We start from the raw sequence: 14,012 nt of genomic DNA on the forward strand, positions 1-14,012 counted from the left end.
TCAGCGCTCCTTCCATTCATTCGTCTATAACTTTATTATTACTTATCCCAATGAAATGAACTATATCTTGTTTTTTTTGCCACCAATTAGGCTTTCTTTAGGTGGGACATTATGCCAAGAATTATTTTATTCTAAATGTGTTTTAATGGGGAAATAGGAAAAAATGTGGGAAAAAATTATTATTTTTCAGTTTTCGGCCATTATAGTTTTTAAATAAAGCATGCTACTGTAATTAAAACCCATGAAATGTATTAACCCATTTGTCCCGGTTATAAAACCATTTAAATTATGTCCCTATCACAATGTTTGGCGACAATATTTTATTTGGAAATAAAGGTGCATTTTTTTCAGTTTTGCATCCATCCCTAATTACAAGCCCGCAGTTTATAAAGTAACAGTGTTATACCCTCTTGACATAAATATTTAAAAAGTTCAGTCCCTAAGGTAACTATTTATGTTTTTTTTTTTTTATTGTATTTTTTTTTTTTTAAATTACAAAAAAAAAAAAAAAATTGGGGAGTGTGGGAGGTAATGAGTTAATTTATTGTGTAAATGTAATGTTTGTATATGTAAAATGTAGGGATGGGACGAATCCACAATTTCTTCGAATCCGAATCCGGATCCGAATCTAAAAAGGTTCTCGAATATCTCGAACCTTTCGAATCCCGAATCTAACGAATCCTGCACATAAAAATTGTGCGATCCGTGGTATAGTTGCCCGCAGTATAGGTACCCAGGCATAGGTAGCGAGGTAAAGGTGCCTTCAGTATAGCTAGCTAGGTATGGGTGCCTTCAATATTGGTAGCTTTCAGTATAGGTAGCAAGGTATAGGGGCCTTCAGTATAGGTAGCAGGGTTTATGGGCCTTCAGTATAGGTAGCAGGGTATATGGGCCTTCAGTATAGGTAGCAGGGTATATGGGCCTTCAGTATAGGTAGCAGGGTATATGGGCCTTCAGTATAGGTAGCAGGGTATATGGGCCTTCAGTATAGGTAGCAGGGTATATGGGCCTTCAGTATAGGTAGCAGGGTATATGGGCCTTCAGTATAGGTAGCAGGGTACATGGGCCTTCCGTATAGGTAGCAGGGTATATGGGCCTTCAGTATAGGTAGCAGGGTACATGTGCCTTCACTATCGGTAGCAAGGTATAGGGGCCTTCAGTATAGATAGCACAGTACATGTGCTTTCAGTATTGGTAGGTAACTAGGTATAGGGGCCTTCAGTATAGGTAGCAGGGTATATGTGCCTTCAGTATAGGTAGCAGGGTATATGTGCCTTCAGTATAGGTAGGTAGCTAGGTATAGGGGCCTTCAGTATAGGTAGTAAGGTACATGTGCCTTCAGTGTAGGTAGGTAGGTAAAGGGACCTTCAGTATAGGTAGCAGGGTATAGGGCCTTAAGTATAGGTAGGTAGGTATGTAGGTAGGTAGGTATAGGGGCCTTTAGGTAGGTAGGTAGGTAAAGGGACCTTCAGTATAGGTAGCAGGGTATAGGGCCTTAAGTATAGGTAAGTATGTAGGTAGGCAGGTATAGGTGCCTTTAGGTAGGTAGGTACGTATAGGGGGCCTGTAGGTAGGTAGGTAGGTAGGTATTGAGGCCTGTAGGTAGGTATAGTGGCCTGTAGGTAGGTATAGGGGCCTTTAGGTAGGTAGGTAGGTATAGGGGCCTTTAGATAGGTAGGTAGGTACGTATAGGGGGCCTTTAGGTAGGTATAGGGGGCCTTTAGGTAGGTGGGTATAGCGGCCTGTAGGTAGGTAGGTAGGTAGGTAGGTATAGCAGCCTGTAGGTAGGTAAGGATAGTGGCCGGTAGGTAGGTAGGTAGGTATAGTGGCCTGTAGGTAGGTAGGTAGGTATAGCAGCCTGTAGGTAGGTAGGTAGGTAGGTAGGTATTGCAGCCTGTAGGTAGGTAAGGATAGTGGCCGGTAGGTAGGTAGGTAGGTAGGTAGGTATAGTGGCCTGTAGGTAGGTATAGTTGCCTGTAGGTAGGTATAGTGTCCGGTAGCTAGGTAGGTATAGGTGCCTTTAGGTAGGTAGGTATGTATAGGGGGCCTGTAGGTAGGTGGGTAGGTAGGTAGGTAGGTATTGAGGCCTGTAGGTAGGTATAGTGGCCTGTAGGTAGGTAGGTATAGGGGCCATTAGGTAGGTAGGTAGGTAGGTAGGTATAGGGGCCTTTAGGTAGGTAGGTATAGGGGCCTTTAGGTAGGTATAGGGGCCTTTAGGTAGGTATAGGGGCCTTTAGGTAGGCAGGTAGGTGCGTATTGGGGGCCTTTAGGTAGGTATAGGGGCCTGTAGGTAGGTAGGTATAGCGGCCTGTAGGTAGGTAGGGATAGTGGTAGGTAGGTAGATAGAACCCCCCTCCCCCGCCAACCCCCCCACGGCCCCCTCCGTCCCCTGTGCCTCCTTCGCTCACCCCTGCATAATCTACTCACCTTTCCCGTGGAGCGCAGAGCGGCAGACCTCTTCGTTACTTCCCTATTCCCTCTAGTGGCCGGACCGGCTCTTACTAATGACGTCATTGTAAGAGCCGGTCACTAGGGGGAACCAGGAAGTCAGCGAGAGGTCTGCCGCTCTGCGCTCCGCTATGGATAGGTGAGTGGATGCGGGCAGGGGGGGCGAGCGGAGGAGGCGCGGGGGGGTCGGAGGAGGACGAGTGCGAGCGGCGGATGCGCGGCGATGCGGCGTCGGGATTCGGCGGATTCGTATAGTGGAAAATGGCGTCGGGATTCGAATCCACGAATCTCGAATATTTCCTAATATTCGAGGGATTCGTGGATTCGCCGGATTCGTCGTCCCACCCCTAGTAAAATGCTTTTAGGGTGTAGTTTACTATTTGGCCACAAGATGGCCACAGAGTGTTTGTTTACATGCGACCTGTAAGCGTCCGGAAGGACGCTTACAGGAAGCAGTAGGAGGCTGGGAGACGCACAATGATCTCGCTGTTTCTGAAAGAAGCAGCAGATCATTGCGGGGGCTAGATCAACGAACGGGAATGGATTTTCCCGTTCATTGATCTCCGGGCGAGCGGGCGGCGGCGTGCACGAGCGGCGGGTGCGCGCGCACGAGCGGCGGGAGCGCGGACAGCGGCGGTAGCGCGGAAGGTACGGATTTCTCCGTCCCTGGTTTTTTAGGAGGGAAAAAAGGGGCGGAGAAATTCGTACCGCTGGGGGTAAAGTGGTTAAATACGCTTTCTCATAATTGGATTCACCTGTGTGTGTAGGTCAGGGGTCAATGAGCATACCAAGCAAATTTGAGTTCCAATAATTAGTTCTAAAGGTTTTGGGATCAATAAAATGGCAACAGTGCCCAAATTTTATGCACCTGCCTAATTTTGTGTAAACAATTATTGCGCACTTTCTGTAAATCCAATAAACTTCATTTCACTTCTCAAATATCACTGTGTGTGTGTCTTCTATATGATATATTTAACTGCTTGCCGACCATGTCACGCCGATGGGTGCGTCTGCGGCGGCAGCCCCAGGACCGCCTGATGGCGATCAGTGTAAGGTCCTTGGGGCTCGCAGCGCAGGAGATCGTGCGCAGGCTGCGCGCACATCTCCTGTTTGTAGGCAGAGCAGAGCTCCGCCTTCAGTCTCCAAGCAGCGATGGCCGTTTGGGAGACCGTTAGACATCTAACTACATTGTACAGCACTGCGATCTGCAGCAGCGCTGTACTCAGATAATCCGAACTTTTTCCACTATCCGACTCGGATTCGGATTCCGGATAGTTGGGCAAATCCGGAATGCGGTATCCGGATTTGCAGCGGTATCCGGATAGGAATTCGCATATCCGGTCGTATATCCGAATCCGGATACTGTAACCATGGGGATGACGTCCATGATGTTACTGAGCCAATCAGAGGGCTCCCAGCAGAAGCCCTAGCAACCAATCACAGAGGGAAACTCTGGCCAGCCCCTCCTGTATATAAAGCGGCGGCCATGATGAAAAAATTGTCCTTGCTTGTGACTGCTCACTGAAAGACATCTCCAGTGCTGTTTGGCTAAACAAGTGCTTTCTACTGTGAGAACACCTAGCATTTTTGCACATAAACATCTGTACTATATACTCTGTTATTGTTGTTTAGTTAGCTAGCTTGTATTTTGATTTTAGTTAGTGTGTGCGTGTGTGTGTGTGTGTGTGTGTGTGTGTGTGTGTGTGTGTGTGTGTGTGTGTGTGTGTGTGTGTGTGTGTGTGTGTGTGTGTGTGTGTGTGTGTGTGTGTGTGTGTGTGTGTGTGTGTGTGTGTGTGTGTGTGTGTGTGTGTGTGTGTGTGTGTGTGTGTGTGTGTGTGTGTGACAGTCCCTTTGCTGCAGCAGCTCTGCTAGTTAGGTGTCTGTGTCTGTGTGTGCTGTTGTGCACACAGGCCAGGCCTGTGCTATATTAGCCTTAGCTACAGTAATAGGTTAGGAAAATAGAAAGGATTACTGTGTATTGTGTATTTATTTAGTACTGCGGTGCTAGTAGTTGTTAGATAGAGTGACCAGACGTCCCGGATTGCCCGGGACACGTCCCGGATTCGGGGTCCGCTGTCCCAGGCTTAATGAGGTCCCGGGAAACGTCCCGCTTTCAGCAGCGGGACGTCCCGGCCTCGGGACTCTGGCCACTCTCTCCTCAATGAACTGGCAGCGGCGTCTATAGACGCCGTGCCAGTTCATTGCCCGCAGCCCCGCTCCAGCCTCCTCTTCCGGTGTCTGTTTCCGACACCGGCAGGCGAGCAGGGCTACGGCAAGATGGCTGCCGAAGCCCTGTACTGGAGACCTATTTGTGTCACTAGTACAGGGCTTCGGGCGCCATCTTGCCGTAGCCCTGTCAGCGCGGGAGAGAAGAGCAGGAGGAGGAAGACGGTCCCGGGACGGAGCAGCGCGCCAGAGGCCGGACACTTCTGCCAGGTGAGTAAATGCTTTCTTTTCCAGGTGAAATGTTTGCCCGCATTGTTTCTTTTCCAGGTGAAATGTTTGCCCGCATTGTTTCTTTTCTGGTGAAATGTTTGCCCGCATTGTTTCTTTTCCAGGTGAAATGTTTGCCCGCATTGTTTCTTTTCTGGTGAAATGTTTGCCCGCATTGTTTCTTTTCCAGGTGAAATGTTTGCCCGCATTGTTTCTTTTCTGGTGAAATGTTTGCCCGCATTGTTTCTTTTCCAGGTGAAATGTTTGCCCGCATTGTTTCTTTTCTGGCGAAATGTTTGCCCGCAGTGCGTTTCTTTTCTGGCGAAATGTTTGCCCGCATTGCGTTTCTTTTCTGGTGAAATGTTTGGCCGCAGTGCGTTTCTTTTCTGGTGAAATGTTTGCCCGCAGTGCGTTTCTTTTCTGGTGAAATGTTTGGCCGCAGTGCGTTTCTTTTCTGGTGAAATGTTTGCCCGCAGTGCGTTTATTTTGTACTGACATGTTGCCCGCATTGCGTTTATTTTGTACTGACATGTTTGCCCGCATTGGAAGAAAGATAATGTCCGCAACACTGGGCAATATATATTATAAATGAGTGTGCTAGGGCCCAAAACAGCAATTTTTTAGGGGAAAGAAAAAGAAAGCCCAATGCAACAGCACCACTCAAGAATAAACAAAAATTTATTGGTACATGATTACAACATTTATATAGGACATTAATTGAATATTCAAATGAATAAAAACACTAAAAACAGACCACATATTCCCATGCTGAACAGCTGCAAACAATCCTGCCAAATGAATGACGTATACACTGAAATAGTACATATATATATATGTGTGTCTTCCTCAATAGTGTGTATATGAACCACTACAAAACATATGTGTATAGATCAGGTCTTGAATAAAAATATTAGATGAATAAATATACCTTGGTGGGCATCAATAAGAGCCCAACAATGGTTGAACCCGGGTTCAGTAAAGTGCAAAAAGTGAACAGTGTAAAGATGCATACAAAAAACATTTTACCATATGCTGTAAAGTGCAATGCAAACACAAGTGAATTTGACGAACAACGGCTGCAAATAAATAAATAAACAATGTATATGTCACGGAGCAGCCTATATCTAAAGTGCATGAGAGGAATAGCGCAAGGAAGATACTTAGCCCAAGGAGTAACGGAAATAGACCAGGCAGTGCGGCTGAAGATGGGAAAAGGGGTCCCCTCAGAACATTCCCCTTTTCCCACCCCCCCCCCCGTCCCAGGTTGGACCCACAAAAATATGGTCACTCTATGTTAGAGTAGTAGTGTCTGTGTTAGCTAACTACTACAGAATAGATTACTGCATTTCTGCTGCGCTGCTGAGTGTTAGTGTGTGTGACAGATAGACCGTTGGTGTGCACACTGTCTTCTTCTACTCTGATGAATCAGCACGGAGTGACAGACAGCAAAGTCCAACACCGATTTCATTAAAGTGCAAGTACCCCACATCCATCTGGTGACATCATCATCACACAAACTTGCACTATGTCTGCTGGCACTGGCAGCCGGGGGGAAGGCTAAGAAGAGAGGGAACGTTGCTGGCACCGTCAGCAGTTCTGCCGCTTCAGTATCCATTCCGCCGCTAGCCACTGGCCATGGACGCACTGGGCGCCCAGCTGTTAGGGGGAGTCACGCTGCAGAGGCGCAGCAGTGCCGTGTAGTGGCAATTTTTCAGCAGGGTCGGCGCCGCAAATTGGAGGAGAAAGACGTGGAGCCTGTGATGCAGCTGATGGTGGATGAGCGGGCCACCACCACCACCAGCTCTACAACAGAGAGCACCACCCCCACTACCACTCCTGTTCGCAGGAGCAGCAGCCACCCAGCAGTGCATGGAGACTCGTCAGTCATCATGTCGACCCCAGCAGGCAGCCTACCCTCCGTCAGCGCATTATTTAGTCCAGACACCGCAAGCGCAATCAGGGCTGTTACCACTGACTTTGAGGAGGACATTCTGGGCACACTGGGGTATGTTGAGGAGTCACAGATGGTGACGGTGATTGTTGGGGAGGGGTCCTTGCCTGATGTGTCCGCAGAAGAGGAGTTTGGGGGGTCATCAACATCCCAGCAATTGTTTGAAGAGGGGGAGTATGATGCTGATAATAATGACGAAATGAAGGACCATGACTACCATCCACAGGAGGGGGATGTTGGCTCGGAGTCTGAGGAGGAAGATGCGTCGGTGGGTCTGGCACGGAGGATCAGCATCGCTGACATTGGCAGCAGCAGTGGGCGTGGAATGCGGGACCCACAGCCTCCTGCTTTATTTACTGCCGCTATGACCAACCGCACTACTCAACCCCAGGCCCCAACCACTGCAGGGAGAAAAAAAGGCAGCAGCAGCCCATTCAGGGCGTAAAGGAAAATTCCCATCCCCAATCTGGCAGTTTTTTTATCTGTCATCAGTGGACAGCCAGTTTGTGACTTGCAACATGTGCAAGATGAAGCTGAGCAGAGGTTGTAAACCCTCCAACTACGGCACCTCCAGCTTTATCACCCATCTGGCCAAGAAACATTATCAAGAGCGTGAGGAGTTCAAGAGGCTGAAGGACGCTGGTGCTGGCAGTGTTCCGACCAAAATCACCACCAGAACCCCCTTTGCCAGGTCCACTCCTGCTGACACTGAGGCCTGTTCAGGCAGCCAGTCCTCCTCAGTGGTCTTCTCCGCTCCCTCCTCCTCTTTCCGTGCAACCAAAAAACGCCAACAGACCCTTTTGAGCAAGTCCTTTGTGGTCAGGGCTCAGCCTCCCGGCAGCCGTCGCATCCGCCAGCTGAAAGGCCTGCTTGCACGGGCCATGTCCTCCCAGCTCCTCCCATACTTGTTTGTGCAGGAGGGGAGCGACATGCGTGCACTCCTGTAGAGCGCAGCGCCGGATTGGCCAATACCCAGCCGGCACTACTTTTCACACACGGCCATCCCAGCACTGCACCGCTTTGCGATGGCCAACGTGGAGCGTGGGCTGGATCATGTGGTGGGTGAGCGGATCCATGTGACCATGGACTCCTGGTGCAGCAGGTTCAGGACAAGCCGCTATCTGTCGTTCACGGCACACTGGGTCAGTTTGGTGGAAGGGGGTGAGGAGGGGACAGCAGCATCGGGCACAGCAGTAATCCAGTGGGTGGTGCCACCCCGCAGCAGGGTCAGGGGAAGTGCAGCAGGTTCCTCTGAGCCGGTTCCATCCTCCGGCAAACCTGCTGCCAAACACCCCCACCTCAGCAGCAGTGTGAAGGCCCGCCACTGCTAAGCACTGCTGGAGATGGTCAGCAGACCACATCCTGGCCAAACTAGAGCAGGAGAGGAGTTGGCTGACCCCCAGAGGCCTGAGAGTCTGAGCGGTGGTGTCCTACAAAGGGGCCAACCTTGTTGCTGCCATGTACCAGGGAGACCTCACCCACATCCCCTGTCTGGCCCACGTCCTGAACCTGGTGGAGCAGAAATTTCTGAGCACTTACCAGGGGATGGACACACTTTTGAAAGCGGATAGGAAAACGGTTGGTCATTTCCGCCGCTCGGGTGGTGCCTCAGCATCCCTGGAAGGCGTGCAGAAGGAGCTGAACCTGCCACAACACCATCCGATCATAGACGTTCTAACACGGTGGAATTTCACCCTTGCCATGTTGGAACGTCTGGTTAAACAGAGGCAGGCTGTCAACCGATACCTGGTTAAAGCCACCGCGGATGCCACCGTGTTCGGGACCGGCACAACCCACCTCCCGGACATCATCCTCAATGCTGAGTGGGTAAAAATGCAGCTGGTGTGCTTGCTGCTAGCACCCTTCCTGGAGGCTACCAACATGGTCAGCTGGGACCGTGCATCGCTGTGTGAGTGGGTGCCCCTGGTGTGCATGCTGGACAAGGCCCTCTGCTCTGCTGGAAGTGGGAGAGGCAGCCTTGATTCAGCAGGAGCAGCAGCAGCAACCTTCACAGTCCACCTCTGTGCATCAGGAGGAGGAGGTTGAGGACTTGGAGTTGGAGGAGTTGGAGGTCCCTGACCTTGAAGATGAGGGTGCACAGCCAAATGCAGCTGCAGTGGTGAATGAGGGTCTTGCAGCAGTCCCTGGTTCGGCGCTTGGAGGAAGCCTTCCCCCAGACTTCCACCCCCCGCTGTCAAAGTCCAGCCAGCACAGTAGCAGGTGCATGCGTCCAGCAGCAGCAGGCGCCCAACAAACCTGCTGTCTCTCACAAAGGCACTCTACGCCACGCCGGTACAGCTGCTGACTGAGGAGGTGCCTGCAGCAGCATCTGGCTATCCAAGCCAGAACCAGCACCTGACCCGGATGGTGGCAGAATACATGGGGTCCTACAGCGGGCTTGACAGCGACACCCCTGTGGACTCCTTGGATTACTGGGTCAAGCACCTGGATATTTGCCCCCCTTTCAGTGTGCTGTCCGAGAGGTGCTTCAGTGCGGCCGGTGGCGTGGTGACCGAGAAGCACTCTCGTCTGTCCCCCCAGTCTGTGGACAGACTGACGTTTCTCAAAAAAAAACAGGCTTGGGTGGTTGGTGAATTCCTGGCCCCTGTTTTTGTTGTTGAGGGGGACATGAAGTAGCTGGAAATCACTATGCCTGCATTACCACCCTTTACCATTACAACCTCCTGGCTCCATGACTAATAAACCTGGTTCAAATTTTTTTAACAGCCGTGGTACCAACACACTAGGTGCCATGGTCTATCTAAACTCAATTGCTGTGTCATTTTTTGGAGGTGTCTGGGATGAAAACTGTGCTGTCCAAGTTGTGGGGAGGCCCCAACTGCAGCAGCAGTATGACCGCTTCCTGGAACCTCTCATTTGTAATGTTTTAACTGTGCCATGGTACCAACACTAGGCGCCATGGTGGTCTATCTATGCTGCCTGCCACACGTTACACTCATTCTCCACCTCCTGTCTCCTGCTGCCTGTGCTGCTTTCACCGCCAGGGTGCATCTACCTACTCATCCTGCTGCTCCTGTCTGTGGTACCCACCACCACCAGGGTCCATGCAGAACTATATCTTCTACCACTGCCACCAGCTACTACGCCACTACAATAGCTGCATCTACCTACTCCTCCTACTGCTACAGTCTGTGGTACCCACCACCACCAGGGTCCACACAGAACTATATCTTCTGCCACTGCCACCAGCTACTACACCACTACAATAGCTGCATCTACCTACTCCTCCTGCTGCTCCTGGCTGTGGTACCAACCACCACCAGGGTCCACACAGAGCTATATCTTCTGCCACTGCCACCAGCTATTACGCCACTACAATAGCTGCATCTACCTACTCCTCCTGCTGCTGCTGTCTGTGGTACCCACTACCTCCAGGGTCCACACAGAACTATATCTACTGCCACTGCCACCAGCTACTACGCCACTACAATAGCTGTATCTACCTACTCCTCCTGCTTCTCCTGTCTGTTGTACCCACTACCACCAGGGTCCACGCACAACTATATCTTCTGCCATTGCCACCAGCTACTACGCCACTACAATAGCTGCATCTACCTACTCCTCCTGCTGCTTGCACATTTTAAGAATGTTTGCAACATTTTGCTAAATTCTAAGTGAAACAAAATTGTTTAGATTTGCTCAACACTAGTAAGGATGGAGCCATGAGAGGATGAGTTCCACTAGAGCACTTGTAAGGAGGATATTTTCTAACATCTGCTCTAAAGGTGACAATAAAAGTACCAATTTCACTTTTTACTTTTTAATTTCAAAACCCTGACTGTATTATTATTATTTAGCATTTATATAGCGCCCACATTTTCCACAGCGCTTTTCAGAGTATATTGTCATGTCACTAACTGTCCCTCATAGAGGCTCACAATCTAACCCCTACCATAGGCATATGTCCATTGTAGTCTAGGGCCAATTTAAGTGAAACCTACGGTAATTCACTTATCTGTATGTTATTGTCATGTGGGAGGAAAGTGGGGTGCCTGGAGGAGACCCTCACAGACATAGGAAGAACATACAAACTCCTTGCAGCTAGTGCCATGGCTGGGATTCGAACCAGAGACTCAGCACTGCAAGGTGAGGGTGCAACTTTTACAGAACATTTTCCTTTATGACCAATCTCTTTATTTTCAGTCTAAAGTTACAATTTTGAAATGTTTTAGTTGAAATAATTTAAAATATAGAATGGGTTGATGAGAATATCATGCATATGATATGACCACCATTCTGCAATTTTGACTGTGTCTGGATGAAATGTCATTTGGGGAGTTAAGTCCCAGGTTAAATGGACATCAAATGCAACTGTCTTTACAAGGACAGTATTTCCTGTTATATCCCTGTTAGCTACCGTAATTACCATATAACTTAGAACTGTGACATCCACTGAGGTGTACTCTGTTTACATCATTAGCTGCTGTCAGTAGGAACTTGTCAATCCAGTTGCACTGGTAAAACAAAAAAAAAACGTGGTTTATTAATAAATATTAGGTGTTTACATCCATGGCTTTAGCTTTAACTTAGCATCCCGTACAGTCATACAGAATTGAGCAAGTTTGAATACACGATAAGAATTATTTGTACTTGCATAGCTCCTAACTGTCCTTCTTTTGGAGGGACAGTCCCTCTGTGGGAACCCTGTCCCCCTGACCCTCTTTCTTCCCCATTTGTTCCTCTTTCAGGACTGATGTACAGATTTATGCAAATATTTGTATTTTTCAACTGACAAGTGTGTTTAATTGACTCTAAATTTTATCCCAACCATTTACATTGGTATATTTCTTATTTTCAAATGTTAATATGTAAGGACCAGTGTGGTTTGTATTATAAAACAACATATTTGTCTTATACATTTTTTTTATAGAATGTGGGGTGTGGTTAGGGGTGTGGCAGGGGTATGGCTTAAAATAATATGGCTTAAAGCCTAAAAAAAAAAGTGATTTTAACTTGCATGGGGCTTCCTCCAGCCCCCTGGACTCGTACTGTGCCCACAATGTCCTCCTGATCCCCTCTGGCCAGCTGTGGTGACCTCAACAAAGCTGGACAGTCACCACCAGTCAGTGGCTACTGTGCATGTGTGGCCCTGAGCCGTACGTACCCTGATCGTGGTCCCATGACCGGGGGTGGTCTGCCCAATCGCTGTATGTGTAAATCGCTACTGTGCATGTGCAGAACGCTCCCGGCCACTGGAGCACAATCAGGGTGTGCACAGCTCGGGGCTGTGCATGCGTCCAGCCAGCTTTGCGGGGGTCACCGCAGCTGGCTGGAGGGGATCAGGAGGACATCATGGGCACAGTATAAGTCAAGGGGGCTGGAAGAAGCCCCAGGTAAGTTAAAATATTTTTTCTTTTAGACTTAAGTATTCCTTTAAGTGCAGGGCCAGTTCTAGACTTTTGCTGCCTGAGGCAAACTCGAGGCAACAGGCATAGGTGCCCCCAGTATAGTAAGCCAGGTATAGTTGCCCCCACTATAGGTCACCCAGTTATAGTTGCTCCCAGTATAGGTAAGCCAGTTATAGGTGACCCCAGTATAGGTCACCCATGTATAGATACCCCCAGTATAATTCAGCCAGGTATAGTTGACCCCAGTATAGGTAGCCTAGCATAGGTGCCCCCAGTATAGGCCAGCCAGTCATACTTGCCCCCAGTATAGGTAGCCAGGCATAGGTGCCCCCAATATAGGTAGATAGGCATAATTGCCCATAGTATAGGTAAGCCAGGCATAGTTGTCCCCAGTATAGTTCAGTCAGGCATAGTTGCCCCCAATGTAGGTAGCCAGGCATAGTTTCCCCAGTCTAGGTCAGCCAGGAATAGTTTCCCTCTGTATAGGTCAGACAGGTATAATTGCCCCCAGTATAGATCAACCAGGTATAGGTGTCTCCAGTATAGGTCTGCCAGATATAGTTACCCCCAGTATAGATCAGTCAGGTATAGTTGCCCCAGTACAGGTTAGCCAGGTAGATGCCTCCAGTACGTAGCCACATATAATTGCCCCCAGTATAGGTCTGCAAGGTATAGGTGCCCTCACTATAGTTGAGCCAGCCATAGTTGCCACCAATGCAGGTAGCCAGGCATAGTTGCCCCAGTCTAGGTCAGCCAGGAATAGTTTCCCTCAGTATAGGTCAGACAGGTATAGTTGCCCCTAGTATAGATCAACCAGGTATAGGTGTCCCCAGTATAGGCCTGCTAGGTATAGGTACCCCAGTATACGTCAGCCAGGTATAGGTGCTCCAGTATAGGTTAGCCAGATAGGTTCCTCCAGTAGGTAGCCAGGAATAGGTGCCTCGATTAGATAATTTGTTCAAATATTCCGTTAGATGAAATATAAAGATTTTTCCATCATGTCTGATCGGATTTTTATTGAAAAAATGGGATAATCGATTCTTTTTTTCTTGTTCGAAAAAAAAAAGGATTATTTTAAACTTTCATTTGATTCGATCGTTTTGGTTGAATAAATGGAAACATTGAAAGTTTTTATTGTACCGCGTGCATGGGCACCTTTAGTGTCCCTTTTCACTGTCTCCAAAATCTGAAAGGTACAACTTACCTTTTATGTTCCAACACACTGTATCCCCTGCATGCCAAGCGACTGTTTTGAGTTCTGGGGGATGTGGCTCAAGTATAGATCATGCCACATCACTCATGCTATCATTACAGCCCTGTATGACTGGGAATTGCTCCACTGCCACTCGCTCTGCCTCCTTCCACTGCTGCTCTATAAGATCGCGAGATATGAAGGGGGTGCCGTGGGACCTGAAACAGAGCCTCCCAATCCGGGAAAGTCCTGGCAAAACTGGGATGGTTTGGAGGAATGTAAAAAATGTCTTCAAAATATAACTAATTCATTAGTTTATCAACCAAATGATTAGATTGCTGCACATATAACTGCCTTTCCTGTACACATGTACATCAATAACACATATAGGGCCTAATGAAGTCAACTCCGGTAAAGTTGCAGGTGGAGCACCAGTCGTTAAATCTTAGCGCTTTGTGCATTACCACGGTAATGTGGTGTTGCTATGGTAATGCTCCCTGCGCATACCAATTGCATCAGGCCCATAGAGAAATATAGAAGATCAGTTCAAGTGGGACATAAACCACCCAGGGCTGATTGTGTCCTTCTGTTAAATAACAATGGCCCTCCTTTTGCCATA

This window comes from Hyperolius riggenbachi, chromosome 7 (assembly GCF_040937935.1).
Source record: "Hyperolius riggenbachi isolate aHypRig1 chromosome 7, aHypRig1.pri, whole genome shotgun sequence".
NCBI lineage: Eukaryota > Metazoa > Chordata > Amphibia > Anura > Hyperoliidae > Hyperolius > Hyperolius riggenbachi.